Genomic DNA, 13248 nt, shown 5'->3' with positions numbered 1-13248 from the left:
CTCAATGGTGAGGGACAAAATAGTCTGTGGGATTCCTGATAATGGTCTCAGGGAAAGACTGTTATGTGAATCAGCTCTGACACTGGAGAAAGCAGTCAATATGTGTAGACCTGCTGAAATAACTTGTGCACAAGCCAAGGAACTACATAGAGAAGATGCTGCAGTGCAGGCCATTAAAAAAGAGGAGCAAAACACATTTTGCAAAGCAAAAGCTGCAAAGAATGAAAACCCCAAAAAGTAAATGTTGAAGATGTGGAGGCAAAATCTGTAACAATAATGTTTCTCCTGCGATGTCTTGCAGACCAAGATGACCTGTTAGACCTCCTGAAAGGCTTATTGAAATTTGTTAAATATTTCAAGGACTGGGGCTATATTCATGTGTTTTACCTCTTTTCTCTCTCTTATGTTAGTCAGCATGACTATGGTGGCAGATTTGTGCTCCCAAACCATTCTCCAGAAACCAGCCACTGTCTCCGGTTTCGGACCTGCAAACAGACCTTTTTAAAGCTTTCCAGCAGAAAGTCATGACATTCAGTAAATTCATTCTGACATTCACTCTTCTGATCTGTATGCTGTGTAACGTGTGGGTGACTGCTTCTGTGTTAGAATCTTGAAAACTGATGAAACCCTCAGATGAAAGGTCACTTACACTAACTACTAGCTGTAGTTAACTTTAGGTCTACACATATTGACTGCTTTCTCCAGTGTCAGAGCTGCTTCACATAACAGTCTTTCCCTGAGACCATTATCAGGAATCCCACAGACTATTTTGTCCCTCACCATTGAGTCTCTAAAATCTCCAAATTCACAAGTCTTACTTAGTGTGTGCAGTTCCGCAAGGTACTGGTCAAAACTCACTCCTTGTGTCTGGTCAGCAGAGAAAAACTTCTCAAAAGTGACATTCTTACTTGGCACGAAGTATTATGGAACATGTGCCACACACAAGACCTGAAATAATTGTTTGGTCTAAAAACCACACACCTGGCAACACACAAACATCATCTGACATTCACTGAATTGAACTAGATGACTGTTCCTGAGAAAATTCAGCAACTTATTATTTCAATCAATTTACGCACTAGGCTTTCTCACAACAAATCAATCTCACTGTTGGATATGTAATCTAATGATGATGAGGTAGTTCTAGGTTTCGCCTTGTTTTATATAAGCTGTATCCGATACTGCCATCCTGTGGTGAGATTGAGAATTGACCTAATACAGGAGACTTACTATCAGGTACCACAGAGTATAGAAGTAATGCATTAAGTCTCTTTATATACTTTCACAAGAAGACCAGCCTGTAACCACTTAATGAAATAAAAATAATAAATGAATTAAATGACTTGAATGAAATTAGTTTTTATACTTGTACTTCTTGATATAATAAATAGCTTTTCTTTTCTTTTCTTTTCTTTTCTTTTTTAAACACTTCAGTTTCAGACATCTGAATCAGTGTTTATAAGTTAGGTCTGGTGATTAATTTCAGCTGGAGGATGTGGAAAGAAAACAAGGCCTGTCCCTGCACTTTCCTTCACTTAAAGCACTCTGAAATTTCCTTCAGGATGAATGTAAAAGTTTACAGAATTGCCATATTTGGCTGACGGTCTGTGTGCTCAGCTGTTTAAAGAGGCAGAAGGCCATCATACAGAGGTGGCAGCAGGAATAACACAGGCTACTGACTTAACACCTTACTACACACTGTGTCACTTTAAATTTCATTCATCTCAGGTTACTTTTAGAAGCATTACTGCACTTTAAAGTTTTGGACCCTGTGTTTTCTATAATGTATAATTTTCATTTTGAATGTACTTTTTTGTGATTTCAGTATTTATACCCTATACTCTTATACTTACACTCTACCCATGTGTGTACTTACCCCCACTGTTACCCATAGCCCCTCCCTGCATGCTTAGTCTCGTCAGCACTGTGAATGTCATACATGTGTCTTAGACCTTGAGTCCAAGAGAATTGTTATTTCATCTCATCACACTGTATGTGGCTGTGATTATCTTGAAATACCGCATAGTTAAAGCTCTGTGAAGAGATTCTGGCACTTAGGTTTAAAACACTTAAATCCTCATTATTCCCATCCTACAGTTCTGTTATTTATTTTAAAGTAAATTGTTCTTCATAAGTATACCAGTAATTGTTAAGAAGTTTCTGTCAGTTCACATTTCACAATACAAATCAAATCCAGCTCCAAGAAGAGATTCAGGGTCTAAGGTGATCTGTTATAAAGAAGGTATCAGCTTTCATATAAGCATTTCTTTAATGTTAACTAATGCAGTAAATAAAGTAAGTTAACAGAGCCTTAATGTAAAGTGTTATCACAGTATGTTTATATGGTTTATTACTCACATAAATAATTGTAATGTGATAAATGTATTGATTATGTCCACTGAAAAAAAAGTCCAAAATTCTGTGACCACATTAATAATCTGGGATTTTTCTTCAACTGCATTTTTTCCTATTTAAAATATAGAAAGTAAACAATAGTTCATTTAAGATTCTGTACTCTTTCTAGGTGTCTATTTAAAGGTCAGATTTTCCTCATGTCTGATCTTTTTTACTGAAGCATGTGTTCAAGTGACACACTGATGCATTTGATCTAAAATGGCTTGTAAGGTTTTACATAAACTTGTGGTGTCCATGCAGCTCAAATGCACACACTCATTTAAAGCAAAAAAGGCAACATGCTAAATGCTAGAAGCTCAGAAAGGCATCTTGCATAAATTTCAAAGATTTTACTTCAAGTTGTTGTCAAATAATATAATCTGTATAACAAATTGATGTATTAAATTAGAAAAAAATGCCAAAAAGAAGCATTTTTACTAGTGGTCTCAGACATTTGGACCCCACTATATATTTTATTATGGCCTTAGCAAGGCTATAAAGTGTCCAGCTTTTATATATTTCTTTTCTGTTCTGTACATTCCTTATTTTGAAGGCTAGTGTATTAATTTAAGTGTGTTCATTTATGACAGAAATGGCCTCAATGTGTCTTAAAATGTCCTTGTTTTGTCTGTGCAGGCAACATTTATAACTGATTCCAGGTGTTTTGAGGAAATGCATCTCAAGCTCTGACATACTGCTGTGGCTGAAATTGATTTTTAAGACACTAATGTACATGGAAGTTGCTGGACAAAGCTCAGTCTGATGGTGTGCTTTTAGATCATTTGTGGCATATCTTGCTTCTTGTCATAGATAAATGTGATCTGTCTGAAAATGGAAAAATGGTGTTGGCAGTAGGACTAAAAGGGAACTGGAAGCAAACATTTTGATCAGTGGAGTTAATAAAGCTTATCTAACAGTTAGAACAGCTGTCCTGTGTGACTGAACAAAAGTGAAGCAAACAGATTTCTTCAGCAGGGGGTATCTGTCTCGTAAGCTGTTTAGTGAAGAGGAATTCTGCAGTATGATTAATGCTGTCACACCTGACTAATGGTGTCTGAACTCAAGCCACCCTACACTTGGAATAAATGAGGGACGCTGTGTCCACCTGTGTCCAGGGGGTGATGTTTCACACCGAGGGTCTGAATTCATCTATCTAATAATCCCACTCCTAATCAAACCCAGCCTTAGATATGATTTAAATTATGGTAGAATAACTGTTACTCATATGGGAAATGTCTCAGTGAATAATGCTTTACATTATGGTCCCCTTAAATGATATTATTTAACATTAGTTTACATAAACAAACCATGTATGTCAGTATTAATATACCCCGCCTACTGCTGAACAACAAAAGCTAGATTTCAGTTCACCACCAGGTAAAACAATTAGTTTGACTGAACTCAATAAATTGGTTGCTGCATTTATTGTTGAGGAGATGCAGCCACTCTTCACTGTGAAGGTGCCGACATTTTGTAATATCATCAGCAACATCAGGGAAATGGACAGGGGCCGTGCTCTCCGATCGCAAAACCTTTACAAGCTTTTTGGACAAGGCATATATAGAAATGGAGGCAGACCTGAAGAAAACATTTGCAGATTGATCTAATTTTAGAATGACTTTAGGAAGACTATATTGCACTCTTTAATGTCTTTATTAACTTGGACTGTGAGTTTACTTTGTAATGTAACACATATAGGTTTCTATGTGTATAAAATGAAAAGAGAACGAGTCTACTGGTCAAATTTAAGAAAAAGTATCGCAAAAGTAACGTAACGCATTACTTTTTATAAAAAATAACTAAGTAATGCAATTTCTTACTTTTTTAGGGAGTAACACAATATTGTAACGCATTACTTTTAAAAGTAACTTTCCCCAACACTGAATATAATATAATAACAAATATATAATATATTTGTTATTTTTCACATTTTAGTAAACCATTTAAAGGTTGTGAAATTCTGTAAAAATGATCTGTATATGAGTGAAAAATTCAGTTTGTGTTGCGTTTAAAGGAAACTTTTATACATATACTGATGGCTAAAAATAATCAGAATGAGACCGCAATAGGAACAAATATAAACATTTATTTAAGCAAAGTCTATAAGAAGTATACAAATAAGTTTATTTCTAAACAATTCTATATATGTATTTACAATCTATAGGCTATTGATGGGAATAGGGGGAGTGGGATAGGAACAGAGGGATAGATTAATAAGGGATGATTATTAAGGGATGAGGGATCTTAAATGCTAAGGTTAAGCCCTTCTTCAGGTCCTGGGGTTCACTGTACAAACCTGTAGGAAAGAAAAGAGATTTTTTAAATATTAAGTTGATCAAAAATAGAAATAAAATGATTTCATACTTACGTGTGGAGCCTGAGCAATGTAGGAAAAAGAAGTGAGAGAAAAGAAGATGAAATGAAACAGAGGAAGAAAAGATGAAGTGGGTAAGGGGAAAGACATTGCTCAGAGCTCCTCCAAAATGTCCATCATCAGCTGGACGTGCAGCTTGAGGAGTCGCTGAACTGTGGTGGCTAAGGCTGCTGGGTCACTGTAGAGCTCCAGAGGCTGAGTGAAGAGTACTTCAGCAAGCTCTGTAAGGTAATCCTATTGACAAATTCCACACACATCCAACATAGTGTCACTGAGTTTAAGATACAATCCTGAGAATTTGTGGATCGTGGCATCAGAAGATATTCAACACTTACAATAAGCACTGTGAAGTACAGCTCTGCTGCAGGCTCCCACACGTCCACGTCCCACATGCTGAAGAGCGCAAGCAGGCGCTCCAAGAAACCTCCCTTAAACTTTTGGAAAGAAAGACAAGCTTCATTAATGCCATGTCTTATCAGGTTTAAAAAATATGGAAAAAGAAAACCAGATCAAATAGACCATGTTCTGAAACTCAAACATTACTTAGAAATCTCCTGATAAGACACTTACTGGCTGAGGTTTTGAGCCATTTATAAAGTAGCTGAAGAAAATCAGCTCAAAAAAACATCCAGGAAGTTGTAGTGGTGGTCCTGCACAGAGTAGAAAAGATACAAAAATAAATTAGCTTTACATATTGGAGTCCTGTTTTCTATATTAGCAAAATCTGTTATCTTTAAACATCTGTCATTTCACACAGGCGTTTATTAGCTTACACAGGAGCTGAGCTCTGCTTTAATCGATTCCTGATTGGAAGGCGTCCTCAGGAATCGAATCAGGGCCTCGTAGGCCAACTGCACACCAACTGCATCCTGTTAAAGCAAACGAAAAAATCTCTGTAACTCACTTTGGCTATGGCTGAGAAACTGAAATTATTTCCATCACAAAAATGATACAGTCTTTCATCATTCTGAAGTCACCTGGTTGTTAGCTGCTGCCAGTCGCATGACGATCTTCTTTCCAACCATGAACAAGAAGTTCTGGTTGTGGATGCTGGCAAGCAGAGTCTGAATATAAGACAGCACACAATATAAAAGTTAAAGGAGAGTGGACTTTACCTGCGCAGTAACAGCAGCTGAATAAAGGTTTTACTCACAGCAAACGCCTCACGAAGCGCGGGCACCTTCAGGCCGATTTCAGTCACCCCTCTGTCTGAAAGATGGCAGCTAAGAAACAAGAGATGTAAATGTTTAGTGTATATTAAACATACAATACACTATTACATCATTAAAGAGTGAAGAGGATCGTACCAAATAAAGGGCACCTCCAACTCCTCTGGGTTAAGGTGCTCCTCACTCTCCTGCAAGCCAAATCATTAAATCATTAAAACTCACACAGTAAATTTTACAGTATCCGAATCAGGGGAATAGCAGCATATGTAGATACACATCAGGTCTGAAAGTCTGAATTACCTCACAGTCGTTGTGATCATAGTCCCAAGTGGAGGTGAACATCTGTCCATCTTCAGCCACATACAGCAAAGTGCAGGTTACCGTTGTAATGGTTTGCTGTTGAATAAAAAAAATATCCACACTGAAGACAAATAAAAGCACAACTGACAAAATTCTAAAAGTTACTAACTACAAGATACACTTCATGACAGTGCAATAAATTCGCCACAAAATAATGTGGCACAACGAATGATGTCTCCATTCGGTTACAGGAGATGAACTCTGTAACCCTACCAGATTCAGCCTTAAGAGAACAAATTAAAGTGAACACAATTAGTCACTGCAATTAACAAAAGTTTTGTGATGCCACAACGAATAATCCCTTACCTGTATGCCAGTGAAACAGTCCTCTATGGAGGACTCATAAGGGAATCCCTGCAAATGACAAAAAGCTGAAACTCAAGATCTATTTCACAAACGTGAGCGTCTAATAATCATCAAGGTCAATTCTCTTCCTCAGAGTAATTAAGTCTGTGATTACCATGTGATTCAAGCTGCTCGTCTTGGTGGATTTAAACCAACAAAGACGGCTCTGTGGGCCCCTTATCATCCCCAGGAAGTATGTTTTCATTTCCACTGACTGAAAATAGAGAAACAAAACTAAACATTAGAACTTGTAAAGACGGGTGTTTGTGTGTTTGTATCTCAGCTGCTGCACTGTAGAATACCTTGAACTGGGAGATGGAGGCCTGTGCAGAGAGGAACTGAATATTACACCAAGCGCTGATCAGCTCACCAGCATCGAGCGGCTGTGAAAAGTAGAGCAGGAAGATCATGAGTGCTTCTGATCACAGCAGTTTCATACTAATATTCTGTCACTTAGAAAAAAACAGAAAAACAGGTGAAGGGTCTTGAGGTTGTTCTGTGGGCAGCAGCTGGATGTTCGGCTCAACAAACTTAAAACACACAAACACAATTAGTCACTGCAGTTCATAACATTTTGTGATGCCACAATGAATAATCCCTTACCTGAATGCCAGTGAAACTCTCCTTATCACTGGTATAATAAGGGAATCCCTGTAAAAGACAATTAGATGAAACTCAAGATCTACAACCACATTTCACAAAAGTGCTCTTCTAAAAATCATGTCAGTTCAAAAATGTCCATTCTCTTCATCAGAGTAATAAAGACTGTGATTACCTCGCGAGTCAAGCAGTGTGTCTCTGCGCTTTCAAACCAGCAGAGCCGACTCTCTGGACCCCTCATCATTCCAATGATGTCTCTGCTTATGTCCACTGGCCAGAAATAGAGAAACAAAACTTAACATTAGATCTTGTAAAGAAGGATGTTTGTGTGTTTGTATCTCAGTTACAGCAGTGTAGAATACCTGGGAGAGGGAGGAGACTACAGACACACACTGAACATCACGGCAGGCACTGTCCGGCTCATCAGCATCGAGCGGCTGTGAAATGTAGAGCATGAAGATCATAAGTGCTTCTTATCATATCAGATTTATACTAACATTCTTTACAGTAAAAACAACCTTGTAAAATCCATTGATTGGCTTTAGGAAATAAATGAAGGATTTTCTTACCAGAATGACAGCTGAAGGTTCTTCGTGTGGTTCGGTGGGCAGCAGCTGCAGGATTGGCTCAATGACCTTAACACACACACACACACACACAAACACACACACACACACACACACACACACACACACACACACACACACTTAGAAAAAAGTGGCCTGTAGGTTTTAAATGAAGTTAAAATATTACTATTTAACTGACACATACCTGGAGGACAGAGGGAGTATCTGCTGATTCCTCCAGCACATCCACAGGCTCTGCAATAGATTATTTTTCTGTGACTCAGAATTATGACTCTTCAATTACACAATATCAAACTTTCCTATTAATGCATAAAAGTTAATAAAGCAGTGAGTTTGATAATTAGTTAACTTGTGAAGAAACAGAAAAATTGTAGCAGTCAGATTGTGTAAATTCACTGTACATGTGACCTGATTAAACTCTCTAAAACCTCCTGCCCCTGTCCACCACCCAAATCTATAAAAAATATTATACTGTATAATTATTAAAACCTTTATACTCACTATGATATTGTGGAAATGAAACCATTAGTGAAGTTCTCTAGGTAGATACCATACACTGCTCAGCCATAACATTATGACCACCTGCCTAATATGCTGTTGGTCCCCTTTTTGCTGCCAAAACAGCCCTGACTGTCGAGGCATGGACTCCACTAGATCCCTGAAGGTGTGCTGTGGTATCTGGCACCAAGATGTTAGCAGCAGATCCTTTAAGTCCTGGAAGTTGCGAGGTGGGGCCTCCATGGATTGGACTTGTTTGTCCAGCACATCCCACAGATGCTCGATTGGATTGAGATCTGGGGAATTTGGAAGCCAAGTCAACACCTCATTCTCATTGTTGTGGTCATCAAACCATTCCTGATCCATTTTTGCTTTGGGGCACGGTGCATCATCCTGCTAAAAGAGGCCACAGACATCAGGAAATACAGTGATTTACTGTGTATTCGGACCCCTTTCTATCAGAACCAGCATTAAATTCTTCAGCAATTTGGGCAACAGTAGCTCGTCTTGTGGATCGGACCACATGGGCCAGCCTTCACTCTCCACGTCCATCAGTTAGCCTTGGCCGCCCATGACCCTGTCACCGGTTCACCACCGTTCCTGCTTTGGACCACGTTTGATAGATACTGACCACTGCAGACCGGGAACATCCCACAAGAGCTGCAGTTTTGGAGATGCTCTGATCCAGTCGTGCAGCCATCACCATTTGTCAAACTCGCTCAAATCCTTTCACTTTCCCATTTTTCCTGCTTTTAACACATCAACTATGAGGACAAAATGTTCACCTGCTGCCTAATATATCCCACACAATAACAGGTGCCATGATGAGGAGATCATCAGTCTTATTCACGGCACCCGTCGGTGGTCATAATGTTATGGCTGATCGGTGTACATCTGTAACCATGCCCTTTAGCGCGAGAGCTGATTAATCAGTAGTCTAAGTATGATTTAGTATAAAACCAGTAGTCAGGGTTGTTAAAAGTGACTTTTTAATGGGGATGTGTATTATATTGTGGAAATAAATGAAATTCTCGTTGGTCAAGCTCATCAACTCGTTCAGGATTTTAGTGTGTAATGTAAAACAACAGCCAAGTTCACTAACATTAGGCTAAACATTATATTTATATTATATTTACCGATAAAATGTGTACAACTTACAACAAATAGACATATACATATAATTAATCCAACTATTACAGTGTAATTTAAATCGGTAAAAATCGGCTAAAGTCCGCTAGCGCGCTAGCTAGCGGATCACAAGGCTAATCATGATTTAGTGTAAAACCAGTAGTCAGGGTTGTTAAAAGTGACCTACTAACAGGGTAAATATTTCATTGTGGAAATAAAATAAATTCTTGACCAAGCTTAAGGATTTTATTGTGTCATTTAAACCAGTAGCCGAGTTCGCTAGCACGATAATTAGCATGATGCTAACTGTGTAAATGAAATGATTAGCGAAGTTCTCTAGGTAGATAACATACATCTGTAACTAAGTCCTTTAGACCTGACTAAATCACTAGTCTAGTCATGATTTAGTGTAAAACCAGTACTCAGGGGTGTGAAAAGTCACCTTTTAAATGGGTAAATATTATATTATGGAAATAAACTAAATTCTCGTTACCCGAGCTCATCAACTCGGTTCAGGATTTTAGTGTGTAATTTAAAGCAGCAGCATGTTCACTAACAGGTGAACTATTATTAGGAGAAATATCATATTCACATTAATATAACCAATAAAGTGTTAAATAATTACAACAAATATACAAGTTCTCTCGGTAGATATGATTAGTCCAAATATTACACTGTCATTGAAATCGCTAAAAATCGGCTAAAGTCCGTTAGCGCGCTAGCTGCTGAATCACAAAGCTAAGCACGATTTATTTTATTAAAACCAGGAGAAGGGGTTGTTAAGAATGGACTTCTAATGGGGTAAATATTTCATTGTGGAAATAAAATAAATTCTTAAACCGAGCTTAATGATTTTATTGTGTAGTTTAAACCAGTAGCCAGGTTCGCTAGCACGGTAACTAGCATTAGGCTAATTCACAGCAACATGAGGTGTCTTGTGTGCTACATAACATTAGACTGTAACACTGTCACTTTAACATGATTTATTGTAGAAACAGTGTGGCATTAAAGGATAAAGTTCATCCTACCTTGAGGACACTGAGTGTGTTCAGCAGGAGCAAATTATAAAATGTAAAATATATAATTTGTAAATGCATTTTTTACGGACTTCACTTCCTGGTTTCCGTAAGGTTCGGTTTTTCTCGGAGGTTTTCGGTAGATGCCGTAAACAGGAGTTTTTTTTTTTTTTTTAAGGTCGTATCGTCTTTAAACTGGTCCTACAGCTTGAATTCTAACTGTACAGCTACATGCTGCCTTAAACTTCAGCTATGCTTCACTCCCTGGGCTTCCCGGACATTTCAGCTTATTATTATGATTATTATTATTTATTCATTATTGACTCTTGTTACTAGTTAGTGCTGGTTTATACTAGTTAGTGCTGGTTTATACTGGTTTATACTAGTTAGTGCTGGTTTATACTAGTTAGTGCTGGTTTATATTGGTTTATACTAGTTAGTGCTGGTTTATATTGGTTTATACTAGTTAGTGCTGTTTTATACTAGTTAGTGTTGGTTTATACTGGTTCTGAAGGTCGCAAGATTTGGATTATCTTTTGGCATTTTTGCTACACCCCTGTTTCGGATTTCTCTGTACTCCACTACTGGATTTGACTCCTACACCGACTCTACGGCGCAGCGATGATGAACTTCGGGGGAGGAGCCGAGCCTCAGCACCCGGATGTGGATCCCGAGCCCGGATGGAGCGGACTGTACGATCCCTGGAACGGTGAGTTACTGAGTTTCCTCTTTTTCACTTAAGTATAAAGTCTTTTAAACACCGCGTTATTACAAAAAACCGCAATCAGGAATATCATTTTATATGATTAGATGGTTTTGAGAAATTCTGTTCGGCTAATCTTTATTCGGCTAATCGCTTTACGTACACGATCAGTATGCTAAAGCTAGCGGACAAAATGGCAGACTCCAGTGAAACGAGCAGGGAAGAAGAAAACAGTGTTGATGTTTTCAGATATGTTAACATCAGCTTTTCATAAAAGTCCCAATGTTTACTTAACGTTTGTTAAAGTTTACTAAGTCAAGCCTAGGAGTATTAGCAAAGATTAGCTAGACGCCTAGTTAGCATGTAGCTAAGTAATTGTTTTTCAGTGTTTATAGTTTTTTTTTTTGATGGAGTGAATAGAATAAATTAAAATACTTACAATAACATGAAGTACTTAAGTAAAGTGCTAAAGTAACAGACTGTAATAGAAATGTATTTTAATCTGCATTTTTTGGGGGAAGATATTTTTAAGCATTGAAATAAGTGCACAGTGTGACTAACAGTGAAGCCGTGATACTGGAAGAGCCCTGTATAACACCTATAAATGCAGCTAAAATGTAAATACTGTAAATGTAAATAAAATAGTTTTTAATGCAGTGTTATAGGAAGATTACAGTAATATAACTTGTGTAAATACTTCTTGTTTTGTTAGTGAGGCTTTCCTGCTGTATAAACCATACACAGTGCTATTAAAATAAAACCCCATCCCCTTTGAGGAGGCCACCACCTTCAGGGAGTCCACAGCCTTCAACAGTTCCTTTGCCCCAGCCTTATTTCAATATCGACATCCACAACATTGTGGCTGGTATGTACTATGCTCCTGCCACAATGATAACTCCTGTCCCACGCCAGGGCATAAGGAGGAGACGGGACGAAGAGGATGGCAATCAAGAAGCCCCTCTGAGTAGACGGCAGCGTGTGGATCCTGATGGGGAGATGGAGTTCATCAGGACTCCTGGACTTGAGGATTTAGAGAGTTTAATCAGTCACATGTACAGTGAATTTACACAAGCTACTAATGCTACAATTAGTCTGTTTCTTCACAAATTAACTAGCTAACTAACTCACAGGTTTATTAACTTTTAAGCATTAGAAAAAAAGGAGAGAAAAATTTACAAGGTCTCTCTCTGTCTCTCTCAACTACCTTTTAAATTTGGCCATTTTAATGTTTTACATTTAACAGAAAATATTAGTTTTAATTAAACTTACATGAAACTAATTTATTGCAGAAGCTGTGGATTTGCTGAGAGAATCGTCAGATACTCCCTCAGTCCTCCAGGTATGTGTCAGTAAAATATTTTAACTACATTTGAAACGTGTAGGCTGCTTTTGTCTAAGTGTGTGTGTGTGTGTGTGTGTGTGTCTTAAGGTTGTTGAGCCAATCCTGCCGCAGCTACCCACAGAAACTCACTCCACATCTTCAGCTGTTGTTCTGGTAACCAAACCTGTCATTTATTTACTAAATCTGATCTCTGGATTTTCCAAGTGACAGAATGTTTGAAAGTGTTAGTGTGAAACTGCTATGATAAAAAACACTGATGATCCTCATCTTCTGCTTTTCACAGCCCCTCAGTGCTGGTGAGCTGAACAGCAGCTGCTGTAATGATGAGTACAACACTGCAGACTCCTCCAACTCCCAGTCTGGGGTATTGTACAGTGCTGCAGCTGAGATACAAACACACACACATCCTTCTTTACAAGTTCTAATGTTTAGTTTCTCTATTTCTAGGCAGTGGACGTTAAGGGATACTTCCTCGGGATGATAAGGGGTCCTGAGAGTGGTTTTTGCTGGTTTAAAACCACCAAGACGCGCTACTTTGACCAGCTGGTAATCACCATCTTTGTTACTCTGATGAAGAGAATTGATATTAATGATTATTAGATGAACACTTTTGAGAAGTAGATCTTGAGTTTCAGCTAATTGTCATTTGCAGGGATTCCCTTATCAGACCACCATCGAGGACCATTTCACTGCCATACAGGTGAGGGATTATCTGTTGTGGCGTCACAAAAC

At 38.2% G+C, this 13248-nt stretch overlaps 1 long non-coding RNA gene across 3 annotated transcripts; it reads right to left on the bottom strand.

The window, feature by feature from the left end:
• Nucleotides 1-6944: 6944 nt before the first annotated feature.
• On the bottom strand, nucleotides 6945-12048 carry LOC131350699 (uncharacterized). Of its 3 annotated transcripts, none has more exons than XR_009204295.1 (7): nucleotides 10484-10582; nucleotides 8014-8063; nucleotides 7812-7877; nucleotides 7605-7679; nucleotides 7418-7512; nucleotides 7246-7293; nucleotides 6945-7025 (listed from the first exon to the last, which is right to left on the bottom strand). It is a non-coding gene; the product is annotated as an uncharacterized LOC131350699 (long non-coding RNA). The 3 variants fall into 3 exon arrangements; XR_009204296.1 differs by lacking the exons at nucleotides 6945-7025; nucleotides 10484-10582 and adding exons at nucleotides 7107-7172; nucleotides 11962-12048; XR_009204294.1 differs by lacking the exon at nucleotides 6945-7025 and adding an exon at nucleotides 7107-7172.
• Nucleotides 12049-13248: the final 1200 nt, after the last annotated feature.

Source organism: Hemibagrus wyckioides, unplaced genomic scaffold, assembly GCF_019097595.1.
Source record: "Hemibagrus wyckioides isolate EC202008001 unplaced genomic scaffold, SWU_Hwy_1.0 Contig8, whole genome shotgun sequence".
NCBI classification, from domain to species: Eukaryota; Metazoa; Chordata; class Actinopteri; order Siluriformes; family Bagridae; genus Hemibagrus; species Hemibagrus wyckioides.
The sequence above is the reverse complement of the archived record's forward strand: the minus strand, read 5'-3'. Positions and strand labels throughout refer to the sequence as shown.